We start from the raw sequence: 15599 nt of genomic DNA on the forward strand, positions 1-15599 counted from the left end.
CTCCTCCTCATTGTCCTGAACTCTGTTGGACATAGATGTGTCCTTGTGGCCCTTTGCTTCCCTTATCACTTTTCAATAATTCCTAACTTCTGAATTCTATTCATTATTATTAACTTCTTCTTTCTTCCATTTGTTTTATATATATTATTTTTATAGCTGCTTTCACTTCCCTGCTAAACCATGTCAGTTTTTTAACCAGTCTGGCCTTCTTCCTCAATTGTGACTTTTTGGCCAGCTAGTAAAGTGTTCTTGAATGATTCCCAATTATCATTCACATGTATTTGATTAAATTTTTTCTCCTAGCTGATTCTAGCTTTGTGAAACTGGCCCTATCAAAGCTCTGTCAAGAATTCTCCCGGGGTTGGCTGCATCACCTTTTAGTTAGGAAAATATTGTCTATAATATTTAAAAATTCCAAGGATGCTTTTAGTACTGGCAGCAGGAGACCTCCAGACCTTCACTCAGATTGAAATCCCACATGATCATGCAGCTTTTTCCTATACATTATGGATTGGTGTATAAGGAGGCAGTCATTCTGTTCCCTAGTGATTGGGTAGTTTGTAGTGGACACTAACTAACACTTGTTCTTGTGTTTTATCTGATAGAACATTGATCCATAAACATTCAAGATCATTTTCTTTGTGTTATCAATGACCTGGAAACAAATAATACCATTTTTGACATAGAGAGCCACCCCTTCCATTTTTGCCTACTCAATCCTTTCTAAATAGGTCAGAACCATTGATTTTAACATTTCAATTGTGTGAATCAACCCAGCAAGTTTCAGTAATACCAAATAGATCAAAATTATGCTCATAAATGAGTAATTCCAATTCCTCTTGTTTGTGACCCAGGCTCCTAGCATGGGTGTACAGGCAATTAAAGAATTTATCTTCATGTCCTTTGGTTCTTTTGTTCTCAATGTCTCAATTTTGTGCTGAGTGCTCATAACTTCCAAGCTATACAGCCCCAGTCCCTATAGAAAGTGGACCAATGTTCCACAAAACCAACGCCCTCTACCCTGCACCACTTACCTATCCAGTGGCTCACTTCCAGAATCTTCTGCCTTTCTTTGCTTACAGGACAGGAAGGATCTCAGAGAAGATCACTTGTATTGAGTTCAACTTGCCAAAACATTTGGCTTGCATCAAAGATGGGAAATATTCTTTCTACAGCTGGTCAAAGCCTACAAATGGGTTTTTCACTCCATGGAAAAATTCAACTTTTTGGCAAAAAAATCTAAAACCAATTTTTTTTTTGCTAAAACGCAAAACTTTCTATTGGAAATGCTGCTACATTGCCTTATGAAAGTTCTGGTTCAGGCACCTCATGCTCCATTCTCCTCTAAAGACTGGGATCCCTGGCTGAACTACATCTCCCAGGTGGCACCAGAGTTTCCTCAGTTCCTGAGCTCTTGCTGTGCATAATTGGAGACATTGTCAGGCTGGGGAGTCAAGCCAATGGAGCAGATTGGGGGCACAAGGCACCTGAACTGCAACTCCCACGAGATAGTGTGATGGCACTTCCAAAATCAAAATTTTCAAATTTCATCCAAAAGACTTTCAGTAGTTAGACAAAAATGTTCAGTTTTTGTGTATGTGTGTGGGGTGTCTTTGTTCTCTTATTTCACAAAATGTTGACATTTTCCATAGAAAGCAGTCTTTTTTCATGAAAAATTAATATTTGTCTAAACCAGTCTTCCATAAAAAATAGTTAATAGAAAATCTCCAGTGTCCTCATTCTTTCATTTCAAAGTCTAGATATGACCTCCTCAACTGTTTTCAGTGACTAGTGCTTGCATTTGATTATCTTCTTCAAATCTTTTGGACCTATGTAAATCCTTAACTTACTAGTTTTATTACAGTGACCCAAGTGGTTGGTGTCTGTATTTGCTTACTACAACTATTTCACTCTAAAGCCAAGTGCAACTTTGACATCTTTTCTTAGTGCAAACAAGACCATGTGGGGAATGTACATTTGGTGGCACATTGACATCAATATAATGTGATTTTATTATGCATCCCAATCCATTAAACTCTCAACATTTTTAAATCTTGTGTATCTTGTTCTGTAGACAAATTACGTACCCATTTGCTCCTCTGCACTTGCAGAATGCTCTACAGGGCTCATTTCTCCTGGCAGTCCATCCCAGCCCCTCTGGCTGTTGTACTCACTGTGGGGTGCTGTGGCTCCAACCAACGAGTTCCACAGGTTAACTATACATGGTATGAAGAAGTACTTCCTGTTATTCGTTTTAAACCTGCTGCCTATTAATTGCATTAGGTGACCCCAGTTTGTGTGTTATGTGAAGGAATAAACAACACTTCTCCCTTCACTTTTTCCACCCCATTCATGACTTTATAGACCTCTATCATATTCCCCCTCAGTCAACTCTTTTCCAAACAGAAAAATCCCAGTCTTCTTAATCTCTCCTCCTACAGAAGCTGTTCCATAGCCCTAATCATTTTTGTTGCCCTTCTCTGTACCTTTTCCAATTCTAATATATCTTTTTATAGATGGGGTGACCAGAACTGCATGCACTATTCACGGTATGGGCATACCATGGATTTATATAATGGCATGATATTTTCTGCCTCATTATCTATCCCTTTCCTAATGGTTCCTAACATTCTGTTTGCTTTTTTGACTGCTGGTGCATGCTAAGCAGATGTTTCCAGAGAACTATCCACACTCCAAGATCTCTTTCTTGAGTGTTAAGAGCTAATTTAGATCCCATTATTTTGTATGTATAGTTGGGATTATGTTTTCCAGTGTGCATTACTTTGCATTTATCAACATTGAATTTCACCTGCCATTTTGTTGCCCAGCCACCCAGTTTTGTGAGATCATTTGTAACTCTTCAGAGTCTCCTTTAGACTTAACTATCTTGAGTAATTTTGTATTGTCTGCAAATTTTCCCACCTGTTTACCCCTGTTTCCAGATCATTTATGAATAAGGCTAAGATTTTGTCACACATCTTTTTAGTAAAAATCACAGACAAGTCATGGGCAATAAAGAAAAATTCATGAAAGCCTACAACTTTTACTAAATATATGCATGACAAAATGGGGAGCTGCAGGGTCCCCACACCACGTCTGGTGGCCTGCCTGGGAGCTGCAGGGCACCTCCACAGGGTCTGGGAGCTCTGGGGCACCCCGGCTGCCCGCGGTGGCTCCAAGCTCCCAGGGGCCCCACTGCCTGTTGCAGCCAGGGATTGCGGGGCCCCACAGCGGCTCAAAGCTCCCAGGGGGGCCCTGGCCAGGAGCTCCTGGGGCCCTCCCTTCCCCACCCGCAGCGGGTAGGAGCTCAGAGCCCCGCAGCCCCCAGCCATCACAGGCGATAGCGGGACCCTGCAGTTCCCGCACATGGTGAGCTCAAGTCACAGAGGTCTCTGGATTCCGTAACTTCCGTGACCTCTGTGACAAAATTTTAGCCCTATTTATGAATATGTTGAATAACACTGGTCACAGAACAGGACACCACTACTTACCTCTCTCCACTGTGAAAACTGACCATTCATTCTTACCCTTTGTTTCCTGTCTTTTAACCAGTTACTTAGCTAAGGACCCTCCCTCTTATCCCATGACTGCTTACTTTACTTAAGAGCTTTGGAAAGGCACCTTGTCAAAGGCTTTTTGAAAGTCCAAGTACACTATAGCCACCGGACCACCCTTCTCCATGTTTGTTGACCCCCCTCAAAGGATTCTAATAGATTGGTGAGGAATGATTACCCTTTACAAAAACCATGTTGACGCTTCTCCAACAAATCACGTTCATCTATGTCTGATAATTCTATTCTTTACTATAGTTTCAACCAATTTGCCTGGTACTGAAGTTAGGCTTAGCTGCCTGTGATTGCCGGGATCACCTCTGGAGCCTTTTTTAAAAATTGGTGTCACATTAGCTATCCTGTCTGCCTCTGCTCTCCAACTCCCAGATGCTCTGAATCTTAATTCCTGCTCCCAACCCCTATTTTGCCTCCCTCCTGACTTTAAATCTGCAGAATATGCTAAATAACTCAGTGCCTGCAGTAGGCTGCTGGTTAATGCTGACCACGTGGACTTCAGAATGTCTGCTAGGAGGCAAAGGAGAAGGGTGGAGCCTGGGCAAATAAAAAAGAGCTGGCATGCAGAGATTAGGTAGGTAGGAACTATGCTGAGTTTGTAAGCTCCAGAAAGTTCCCTGCTCCCTACAACCCAGTGTGATCTAGAACTCCCTGTTCCCTAGCTTCCCCAGCCCTTGAGAGTTTAAGAGTGCCATAGGGTATCTTTCACTCTGTCTCCCAACACATACCAAAGATTTCAATTACATTAAAAAAAAAAAACTAATGAAATTACCAAGCAAAAATAAACTTTTTTATCCTGAGTTAAGGCTGCACGCATAGAACAGTAGGAGGTGAAAAAATGTACAAGAACTTTTTAAACAGAGAAACCATCATTAGAAACTCAGGAATTTCAGTAATAAGATAAGAATTGTTTTAAAATTTTAATAGTTTAATACATTTTGTTTGTTTGTGAATATGTTTATTATAAGATATTTAAAATAGTTTCTTTAAATCTTAAGTTAAGTTGATTTGTGCAACTGGGAACTTTACCTTCATCTTTTCCTGGGAATATATAAAATCATTAAGATTAGTCATTTATAATTGCACAAAAGCAACAAATTTAGAGTACCCGGGGTGCCTTATAAAAACATGCAACAAACAAAGCTACAAACAACTGAAAAGTGGACTGCTCCAAGTAAAATACACCTTCACTGGATACTCCTTTTCCTTCATTTAGTGTTAACTTAAACAACAAAACATAAAGCTCAATCTCAAGCAAAGAAAAGCTTTTTGGGGTTTTTTTTTTTTTAGCTTGTTCCTAGATCCCCCTACCTCAGAGAGAGGCTCCAATCCCCTTATTTCTTCAGCTAAATCCAACAAAATAATAGCTCTTATGCAGGGTTATGGCACCTGGCAATAGAGTGACTCAAAAGAAAATAACCCACCACCCTATTGCAAAGGGTTATAATGATACGGCTTCGGTGATCTCAGCTACAGCTATCTCAACAAGTATAATAAAACTAAACACTCATTCTTAGAGATGATGGTTTGAGACACATTGGAAAGCTTGTATTGCCACTAGGTCTGCTCTATCTGTTGTATGGCTAAATAGAAGGGGACAAATTCATTGTTGCACTATGCCCCCGTGTGCTAATGAGGCTGACACAAAGGAGTCATAGGCCCAGAGTAAACTCTCCCTCAGGGAATATCCCCAAGCACAAAGGGTCCTTGCATAGCCTCTGCAAGACCCGAAGTGCTCACAGTGACCCATAGGAGGCCATTGTAGCAGAAGCACAAGTTAGGGCAGGTCTCAGGTTAGGCATAACCTGGAGGAGTCATGTTAAACAACATGGTGTTAAAACATGACTTTACAGCCAGTGTAGATTGGGACAAGTACTGTTTAATAGCATGTCAGCTGATCATGGGTAAACCCTGGTTATAGTAGGTTTACCCACAATTAGCTGACACAATGTTAAACACAACCAGTCTATGTCTACACTTACTGCAAAGACACATTTAGCATCATATCAGTTAATACAGCTCCTCAAGGTCATGTCCTAACACTTCCTAATTTTCTATTGAAGGCAAGCACCATGTGAACTCCAATACATAAGGTCTGTTAGTACCAGAATACCTGAAATGTGCTCTGTAGAGCCAGCCTTTGGGCCTCGCTGATGTGGGACACTTAGCATGATAAAGGAGAATCCTAACCTTATGGGTCTTTTTAAAAGTAGGTTTCTAGCTGATTGCCTTGTGGCACTAGCCTTGAAAATATAAACCAATTAAAAGTAACTGTAGGAATGTATGGAAGAAGCAGCTGAACTCCACTTCTGCAGTAGGAGGCTGAAGAGAACCCAAAAATCACACAAACTTTTTATGGAAAATGAAGATGTTAAGTTTAGAGAGTATCCCAAAGAACTTTCTCACTAACCCTCCCCCAGTAGTTTTGCTCTTCCATATGCATAGTGACAGGACAGTGGTGGAAATATTAAGTGAAGGCAGATAGGAAACGATCTGTAGGTCCACCCAAAGCTAGATGTGATGCTCCATACTTGAGGAGTCATCTTCTCGGATACATAATTAACAAGTGACATGAGAATGAGAATTCATTCTTACTAGTCATGCCTTCCATGAGTTCATTCATCTTTTTTGCTAGTTGTATCTTGTCCTCTGCAGAGTTGCAGCTGTTGAAATGTAATAAATTATTCCAAAAGGTGCAGCATGTTCTAGTGCTCAGAAAAGTCTGGCATTTTTACAACTTGTGATTTTGGCTGAACCACACTGGAATCTCACTGGGCAAATATGATCCATGCAAAAGATTTTTCCAGTTCTCCTTTAAAAAGCCCCATGTATTTATCTTATGCTTTTTTTCTACTGAACATACTTACTTGATCATAAACTACTGAGAACTAGAAATGATGAGGACCTGAGAGAGAAAAAATGGACCTGAAAAACTGAGGTGATCCTAACGTTTCATTGAACAGTGCTCACTGAATTAGCAGCTATTCAATATTTTGTTTTAGCCTCATTGTTAAAATTGGCTCCAGGCCTTACTTCCATTATTCAAACCCTGCCCTGAAGACAGAATTAATAATTTCCTCATGGGCCTTTCTACTGCACTCATCACTTGAGTATCTGAGAGCTTCACAAACATTAATGAATTTGTTTTCACAACACTGCTGTGAGGTGAGAGGGTATTATTATCACCATTGAGCAGATGGGGAACTGAGCCACAGAGAGATTAAGGTCAAAAGTATCCACTGATTTTGGTTGCCCAATCTGAGACACCTAGGACTTGATTTTTCAGAGTACTCGACATTGTGTAGTACTTTATGTCCAGAGCACAGCTCCCACTGACTTCAGTTGCAGTGTGAGTGCTCAGCACTTCTGCAAATCAGACCTCAAGGCCTGTGAATCTGTGTAGCTCGAAAGCGTGTCTCTCTCCCACACAGAGGTTGGTCTAATAAAAGATATTACCTCACCCACCTTCTGTCTTTAAGCAGCTGAGGAACACACAGTTAGTGACCGCCTATGAAAAGTCTGGTTAAAGTGACTTGACTAGCATCTCATAGGAACTCTGTGGCAGAGGCAGGGATAGAATCTAGTTCTACAGAGCAGCATTCAACTGTTTTAACAGTGAGACCACCCCTTCTCTTCTGGCAATTCCCTGCCGCCACACCTTCCAACTTCTGCAACAAATGAGATGTGGAGCATACAGACAAAAGCCTCATTCATTACACAACCACAATTCATCCCCAGAGCAAGTCCATCCTGTGCACTAAATCAGGAGTTCTGTAAAAAAGTAGTATATGATCATGTAATTAAATACTGTATCATAATCCATACACACAAGAGGGCTGAATTAAAGGTTCCACAAACAATCTTAATTCTGGCATTTCCTAACGTTGAGTGCTTGATTTGTAACCTTAATGTTCTTTTAATGCAGTTTTGTGTGTAATTTCCTAGGTATTTTTTAAAGCAAGTTAAATAAACGAAAATTTCACCATGTGAAACCATACTGACATCCACTTTATTCATCAGCAAGGTTGGAACATTTAGATCCACCACATAGACTTCTGCCGCTGGAGCTAACAGAGTAACTGAAAGCAGTAGTAAAGTTGTCCTCTAGGTCAGGGGTTCTCAACCTTTTTCTTTCTGAGCACTCCCCACTGTCCCCAACGTGCTACAAAAACTCCACAGCCCAGCTGTGACAACAACTGTTTTTCTGCATATAAAAGCAAGCACCAGCTTTAGGGGGTAGCAACGAGGGCAATTGCCTGGAGCCCCACACCACAGGGGGCACCACGAAGCTAAGTTGCTCAGGCTTCGGCTTCAACCCCGGGTAGTGGGGCTCAGGGCCCCAGGCTGCAGTCCCATGCGGCAGGACTTTGGCTTTCTGCCTGGGGCCTAGCAAGTCTAATGCCAGCCATGCTTGGTGGACCCCCCACTCCCCGATACCTGCTTGTGGCCCTCAAAACAGCCCCAGACTCCTGGTTGAGAACCACTGCTCTAAATGGACAAAAAGAAAAAGGAGATGAGACACCCACTTTGCAAACCGATTTCATAGGTATTTGCCAACAGCAGAGAAATGTTGAAACTCAAGAATCTTGGATTCCAGTTAGGCTCTGGAGGGGAGTGTTCTCCAGTGGGCAGACTCTTCTGCCTCAGTTTTCTTCAGCTTCTCCCAGTCCTGTCTCTTACTACCACTTCCTGTGTTCCTCATCCCAGTCATCTCTCCAACCTAATGGCTCTTTGTCTCTGTCTCAGGGCATTTCTACTCTGCACATTTACTTATAGCAGCATCATACATACATAAGAACATCAGAATGGCCATACTGGGTCAGACCAATTATCTATCTAGCCCAGTATCTTGTCTTGCAACAGTGGCCAGTGCCAGGTGCTTCAAAGGGAATGAACAGAACAGGGCAATTATTGAGTGATCCATCCAGTCATCTAGTTCCAGCTTCGGGAAGTCAAAAGTTTAGGGACACCAAGAGCATGGACTAGCATCCTTGACCACCTTGGTTAATAGCCATTGATGGACCTATCCTCCATTAACTTATCTAGTTCTTTTTTGAACTGAGTTATACTTTTGGCCTTCACAACATCCCCTGGCAAAAAGTTCCACAGGTTGACTATGCGTCACGTGAAAAAATACTTCCTTATGTTTGTTTAAAACCATTAATTTCATCAGGTGACCCCTAGTTCTTGTGTTATGTGAAGGTGTAAATAATACTTCCCTACTCACTTTCTTCACATCATTCATGATTTTATAGACCTCCATCTTGTCATCTCTTCTCTAAGCTGAACAGACACCGTCTTTTTACTCTCTCCTCATATGGAAGCTGTTCCATATGCCTAATCATTTTTGTTGTCCTTTGCTCTTCCTTTTTCCAACTCTAATATATATATTTTGTGATGGGGTGGGGTGGCCAGAACTGCATACACTGTTCAAGGTGTGGGTGTACCATGGATTAATATAGTGGCATTATGATCTTTTCTGTCTTATATATCCCGTTCCTAATGGTTCCTAACATTGTTAGCTTTTTTTCAAAGCTGCTGTACATTGAACAGATGTTTTCAAAGAACTATCCACAATTATTCCAAGATCTCTTTCTTGAATGGTAACAGCTAACTTAGACCCCATTCGTTTTTATGTATAGTTGGGATGTTTTCCCGTGTGCATTACACTGCACTTATCAACATTGAGTTTCATCTGCCATTTTGTTGCCATTCATCCAATTTAGTGAAATCTCTTTGTAACTCTTTGCAGACAGCTTTGGACTTACCTACCTTGAGTAATTTTGTATCTGCAAATTTTGCTACCTCATTGTTTACCCCTTTTTCCAGATCATTTATGAACAACACAGGTCTCAGTACAGGTCCCGGGGGGGGGGGGGGGGGTGCTGAGCTCTCTATTTACTTCTCTCCATTTTGAAAACTGACTATTTATTCCTACCCTTTGTTTCCTATTTTTTAATCAGTCACTGATCCATGAGAGGACCTTCCCTCTTATCCCAGGACTGCTTATTTTACTTAAGAGCCTTTGGTGGGGTCTAGGTGAAAGGCTTTCTGAAAGCCCAGATCCACTGGATCACCCTTGTCCACATGTTTGTTGACCCCCTCAAAGAATTCTAATAGATTGGTGAGGCATGATTTCGCTTTACAAAAAACATGTTCACTCTTCCTCAAGATATCATGTTTATCTGTGTCTGATAATTCTGTTGTTTACTATTGTTTCAACCAATTTGCCTGGTACTAAAGTTAGGCTTACCAACGTGTAATTGCAGGATCACCTCTAGAGCCTTTTTCTTTTTAAAATCAGTATTACATTAGCTACCCTCCAGTCATCTGGTATAGAGGCTGATATAACTGATAGGTTACATTACTAACCACCACAGTTAGTAATTCCGCAATTTCATATTTGAGTTCTTTTAGAACTCGAGTGAATATTATCTGGTCCTGGTGACTTACTGCAGTTATGTTAACAATTTGTTCCCAAACCTTTTCTGCTGATGCCTCAGTTCCTCAGATTTGTCACCTAAAAGGAATGGCTTATGTGTAGGGATCTCCCCTCACATCCTCTGCAGTGAAGACCGATGCAAAGAATTCATGCTTCTCTGCAATGGCCTTGTCTTCCTCAAGTGGTCCTTTAGCACCTTGATGGTCCACTGGCCCCACTGACTGTTTAACACCGGGGTGGGCAAACTTTTTGGCCATGGGCCACATCTGGGTATGGAAATTGTATGGTGAGCCATGAATGCTCAGAAAATTGAGGTTGGGGAGCAGGAGGGGGGTGAGGGCTCTGGCTGAGGGTGCAGGCGCCAGGGTGGGGCCAGAAATGAGGAGTTCAGGGTGCGGGAGGGGGCTGGGGTGGGGGAGTGGGGGGGTGAGGGCTCCAACTTGGGGTGTGGGCTCTGGGGTGGGGCTGGGGGTGAGGAGTTTGGGGTGTAGGAGGGTGCTCCAGGCTGGAATCAAGGGGTTCAGAGGGCAGGAGGGGGGATCAGAGCTGGGGCAGGGGGCTGGGGTGTGAACAGTGGAGTAGCCAGGTGGAAAAAACGGGGAGTGGAGATAAAGAAAGGCGCCACCCGCTAGTACTCACCTGGCGGCGCTCCAGGTCTTCAGCAACACTCCGGCGTCGGGTCCTTCACTCACTCCGGTCTTCAGCACTGAAGGACCACCCCGCAATACCGCCGAAGACTGGAGCAGGTGAAGGACCCGACACTGAAGTGCTGCTGAAGGCCCGGAGCACCACCTGACCCACCGCCGAAGACCTGGAGCGCCGCCAGGTGAGTAAACATTTAAAAGGCGCCAAAAAATTAAAAAGGCGCCACTTCTGCTTGGTGGGGGAGCAGCCGCTGCCCCGCTCCCCCCCAGCCACGCTACTGAGTGTGAAGAGAAGCTCAGGTGTGCAGACTCTGGGAGGCACTTACCTCAAGCAGCTCCCAGAAGCAGCGGCATGTCCCTTCTCAGGCTCCTATGTGGAGGCAGGGCCAGGGGGTCTCCACGCTGCCCTGTCCGCAGGAACTGCCTCTGCAGCTCCCATTGGAGTGCTGGAGGGGGGCCAGGCCGCAGCTTCCAGGAGCCATGTGGAGCAGCCCTCAACCTTGCTCCCTGGCTCTAGCGCTGGAGGGGGGCATGCCACAGCTTCCAGGAGCCATGTGGAGCAGCCCCCAACCCTGCGTCCTGATTGGAGCGCTGGAGCAGGGCCACGTGGCTGCTTCTGGGAGGTGCGTGGAGCAGCCCCCGACCCTGCTCCCCAGCTGGAGTGGGGCAAGCCCCAGACCCTGTTCCCCAGTGGGACCTTGAGGGCCAGCTTAAAACGACTTGCAGGCCAGATCCGTCCTTTAGTTTGCCCACTCTTGGTTTAATAGGTTTCCTACTTCTGATGTACTTAAAGGCTTTTTTCTGTTAAGTTTTGAGTCTTTAAAGAGCTGCTCATCGAAGTCTTTCGTGGCTCGTTTTATTATATTTTACACTTGACTTTATGTTCCTTTCTATTTTCCTCACTAGGATTTTACTTCCCATTTTTAAAGGATGTCTTTTTGCCTCTAACTGCCTCATTTACTCTGCTGGTTTAGCCATGATGGCATTTTTTTTGTTCCTCTTACTGTCTATAATTCTTTTCTTCTTCTTCTTTGGGATATTCATTTAGTTTGAGCCTCTGTTATGGTGTTTTCAAATAATTTCCATGCAGCTTGCAAGCATTTCACTCTTGTCACTGTTCCTTTTAATTTTCCGGTAACTAGCTTCCTCATTTTTGTGTAGATCCCCCTTTTTTAAGTTAAATGCTACTGTGGTGGGTTTCCTTGGTATTTTCCTCCTATAATTATATTAAATTTAATTACATTGTAGTATCTATTATTGAGCAGTTCACTATATTCACCTCTTGGACCAGATCCTGTGCTCCACTTATGACTAAAACAAGAATTGCCTCTCCCTTTGTGGGTTCCAGGACTACCTGCTCCAAGAGGCTCATTCATGGTGTCTAGAAATTTCATCTCTGCATCCCTTCCTGATGTGACAGGTACCCAGTCAATATGGGGATAGTTGAAATCCCCCATTATTATTGCATTTTTCACCTTTGTAGCCTCTCCAATTTCTCTGAACAATCCACAATCAACATGACCATCCTGTTTAGGTGGTCAGTAGTATATTCCTGGTGCTATACTCCTATTTTTCAAGGATGAAGTTTCTCTCCAAAGAGATTCTAGGGTGCACTTTGATTCATTTAAGATTTTCTCTTTATTTGACTGTGCTTTCTTTTACATATAGTGCCGCTCCCCCCGCACACACAACCTACTCTGTAATCCTGTACATTTTGTATCCTGGTAATACTGTGTCTCATTGATTACCCTCATTCCACCATATTTCTGCGATGCCTATTATATGAATATCCTCATTTAATGCCATGCACTCTAGTTCACCCATCTTACTATTTAGACTTCTAGCATTTAAAAAAAATACACAAGACAAAACCAAACTAAAATGACCTGGAAAATTTAGAGTAGGCAACAGGGGAGATTCTGTAACACATGTAGAATCCCACAGGCACAGAAAGCAAATAAAGAGCACAGATTTAAAAACAAAAACAAAACAAGAGTACAGAAACAAACAGCTGCACCTATTGCATTAAGCCATTTTTTTCCTTTGTATGTCTTATAGTTGTAATAGAGAAGCTGTGGAACACGGAGCGGGAGGCTGGAAGAGGAGATGCCCATAAACAGGGTTTGAGCTAAAGCATTAGCCTATAACATGGCCTCAGCTACACTTCCAAAATTTAGAAAAATATTCTCACCAGTTCAGCTGGATCAGTGGTAGCACTGGGGGAGGCCATAGATAGATAAGACTCTTGTGATTGACCTGTTTTAACCAACGTTTTGAGTAAACTTGCTTCCAGATAGAGCTCCCGCTCATGCGACCATTGATTCAGCTGAAAGACACAATTCCTCGGGACAGAGACTATCATTGGCACGAGTCTGGACAGTCATTCTTAGAGACATGAGGCAATATATGTATAAGTGTCCACATAAGTTATATCAGGATATTCAATTGGGCGGGGACCAAACACAACTTAGAAATATTGTGTATTGACCAAGCATGTTTCGAGACACAAAACAACTTGGAGAAGAATACTGACAGTGTCAGGAATGAGTAAAAGCAATTAGAAAGAACCAAGCTCACCAAAATGCTGATCTACCTTGGTACAAGATAGCTGTAGATGTTTATATTTGTTCCTAGAAGATTATTTATCAGTGTATCCAAAAGTCCTATGTATGCCAGAGGCATATGGTTACTGCACTGATTTCCAAACTAAGAACTGTGTTTGCAAGATACAGGATCCCTAAAGAACTAGCAAACGACAATATTCCATTTGTAAGAAGACAAATGTGCAACTGCAGCATTGTAGGAACTGCAATTCATTCCAGTCTGACATCTACAATCTAACAAAATGGATGAAAGAACCAATCACACAACTAAGTAACTTTCACAAAATTTCTGCCTCCGTCAAAATCCCACCTCTAACTTTGCCGGACCAGCCCAGTGTAGCCTGCAGCCCAGGAATGGGCATGGTGGCCAGAACAGTTCTAATCCATGGCGATGCCACAACCCAGCAAACAGTAATACCCACAGCTGAGAGGGACACAAGCAACAGAAGACACCTCTTACCTGTTCATCTAGTGACCTAACGCAGACACACCAGCCAGCTGTCAAGAATAGGTGACACTATCAGAAGATATACTGTTATCAGAATCAGAACCTGTCAATTTTGAAACACCGGTGAAATCCTAGTCTTACTGAAATAGGAATTTTGCTCCCCAAGGGCATGTTAGGCACATCATATCCCACACTGGGCAAATTTTTAGCTGGGCACGTTTTAACATCAGACATGCATGCCATTCAAAGCAGAGAATCCTTTGAAAACTAAACACTAAATCAGTAGTACACGCTGATCTCTAATTAAGTCAGTGCTAGGAACCTGTGACTCATAAGAACATAATGCAGAAAGCAGTCATCACCACTCATAAGAGATTTTCATGTTTTAAGTCTGGTGACAAAGACATCATTTGCTATTATGTTAATTGCATGTGGGATCTTAAAGTGCAGAAAGGTGAAATCTATTGTAAACTGACACTTTAACATGCAAGTGTGACCAGCACAGGAGCACTTCCCCCTCCTTCCACACTCCAGTTGCAGAGCCTGCACACAAAGAGCTATGTTCCAGTTGAGCTGCAGAGCAGATGTATTGCTCCAGCTCTAGCCAATAAAGTGTTTACAGTTTAATTTTCTCATCTGGGTGCTCAGGACACGACTGCAGGGCAGGAGAGGCCCATGGCCAGGTTCTCCTTACAACTGCTGAGCAAGAGCAAAGCTGACCACTTGCAAAATGTTGTCATTAACTCAATACCCCCACACACTGGGTATTCATGTGTGCAGGCAGATTCAGCTACAGAGGTGCACTAGGTGGGCATTTACTTCTATTTTAAAAGACATAAATGTGCACCCTGGGTTTAGCCCTCAGGCTACTGGGAACGGTGCCTTCAGTCAGCAAGGCTGGAAACCAATGACTTACTCAAACCCCAGCGCCTGGGCGGGCTCCAGGGAGCCTGTAGCGAGGCTGTCTCCAGCCAAAGCAAGCAGCGCCCGGCCGGGCCGTGTCATATCGCGCGGTTCGGGGTCAGGCAACCCTGCGCCCTCCGTTCAGCCCGCCCGCAGCCGCGGGGCTGCACACACCGGCCAGGAGTGGGGCCCCATGCCCAGCCGGGCAGTGGCTCCCTCCTCCCCCGCCAGCAGCCCGTTCCGCCCCGGGTGAGAGGAAGCGCCGCTGGGCCCGGGGCGGCGCAGTGCGACACCTACCCGCCGGGCAGCGCCCTGCCCAGTGCAGCGCTAGGGTGCAGCGTCTCGGCTCCTGCTCGGCCCCTTCCCCGTCTCTTCCGTACGGCCGGGGGGCGCCGCCCGCAGCCTGCGAGCCGAGCCCGGCAGAGGCGCGGCTCTGGGGAGCGGGCAGCGCCTGCGGGCCGTGGCGCCAGGCAAAGCGGAGCAGCGGGAGGCCAGGGGGCCGCACGCCAAGGCAGAGCCGGGGGGCCAACGCGGCTGCCGCGAGCGGCCGGGACAGGCACAGCCCTGCGCTGGCCGCCCCTCCCCGCGTGTCACTTACCTCCGTGCGCCGCAGGGGTCCGCCTCTGTCCCAGCCCTACCCCCGGCCGCGGCCCCCCAGCGGGGGGAGGAGGAGTCCGATGCTGCAGCTGGGCCTGACGTCGGCCCAGACAGCTCAGCCGCGCTGCCGGCCGTGTCGGGTCCCCTCGCCTCCCTCCGCCGTTTCCCCTCTCCTTCGCCCCGTCTGGCTCGCGCCTCCCAGAACCGCTTGGGTTGCACCGGCCTCCCCGCCTTCTCCTCCGGGCACTCCCGCTGGCGCACACGCCTTGCCAGCTGTAGGGATTTGTCCCCCAGCCGCAGAGAGTCTCCTCCGAACGTGTAAGAAGCGCCTAGCGGCCCCAAGGCTGCCGCTCTCCCAGAGCCCTCGGGGGACACCTCAAGCGGGTGGGCGATAGC

The 15599-nt window shown here is 44.9% G+C and overlaps 1 protein-coding gene across 3 annotated transcripts in view; it reads right to left on the reverse strand.

Moving 5' to 3' along the window:
* The window catches only part of PPP2R3A (protein phosphatase 2 regulatory subunit B''alpha), a 141953-nt gene extending 126598 nt beyond the window's left edge, over positions 1 to 15355 (reverse strand). Inside the window, exon 1 of one of the 3 annotated variants that reach the window (XM_048863979.2) lies at positions 15205 to 15355. The gene's annotated coding sequence lies outside the window, so the exon portion shown is untranslated. Of the gene's footprint in view, positions 1 to 14903; positions 15173 to 15204 lie in introns of those variants that run through there. The other 2 variants (XM_075132274.1, XM_048863977.2) reach the window with 2 other exon arrangements.
* Positions 15356 to 15599: the final 244 nt, after the last annotated feature.

This window comes from Caretta caretta, chromosome 9 (assembly GCF_965140235.1).
Source record: "Caretta caretta isolate rCarCar2 chromosome 9, rCarCar1.hap1, whole genome shotgun sequence".
In the NCBI taxonomy this organism is placed as follows: Eukaryota; Metazoa; Chordata; order Testudines; family Cheloniidae; genus Caretta; species Caretta caretta.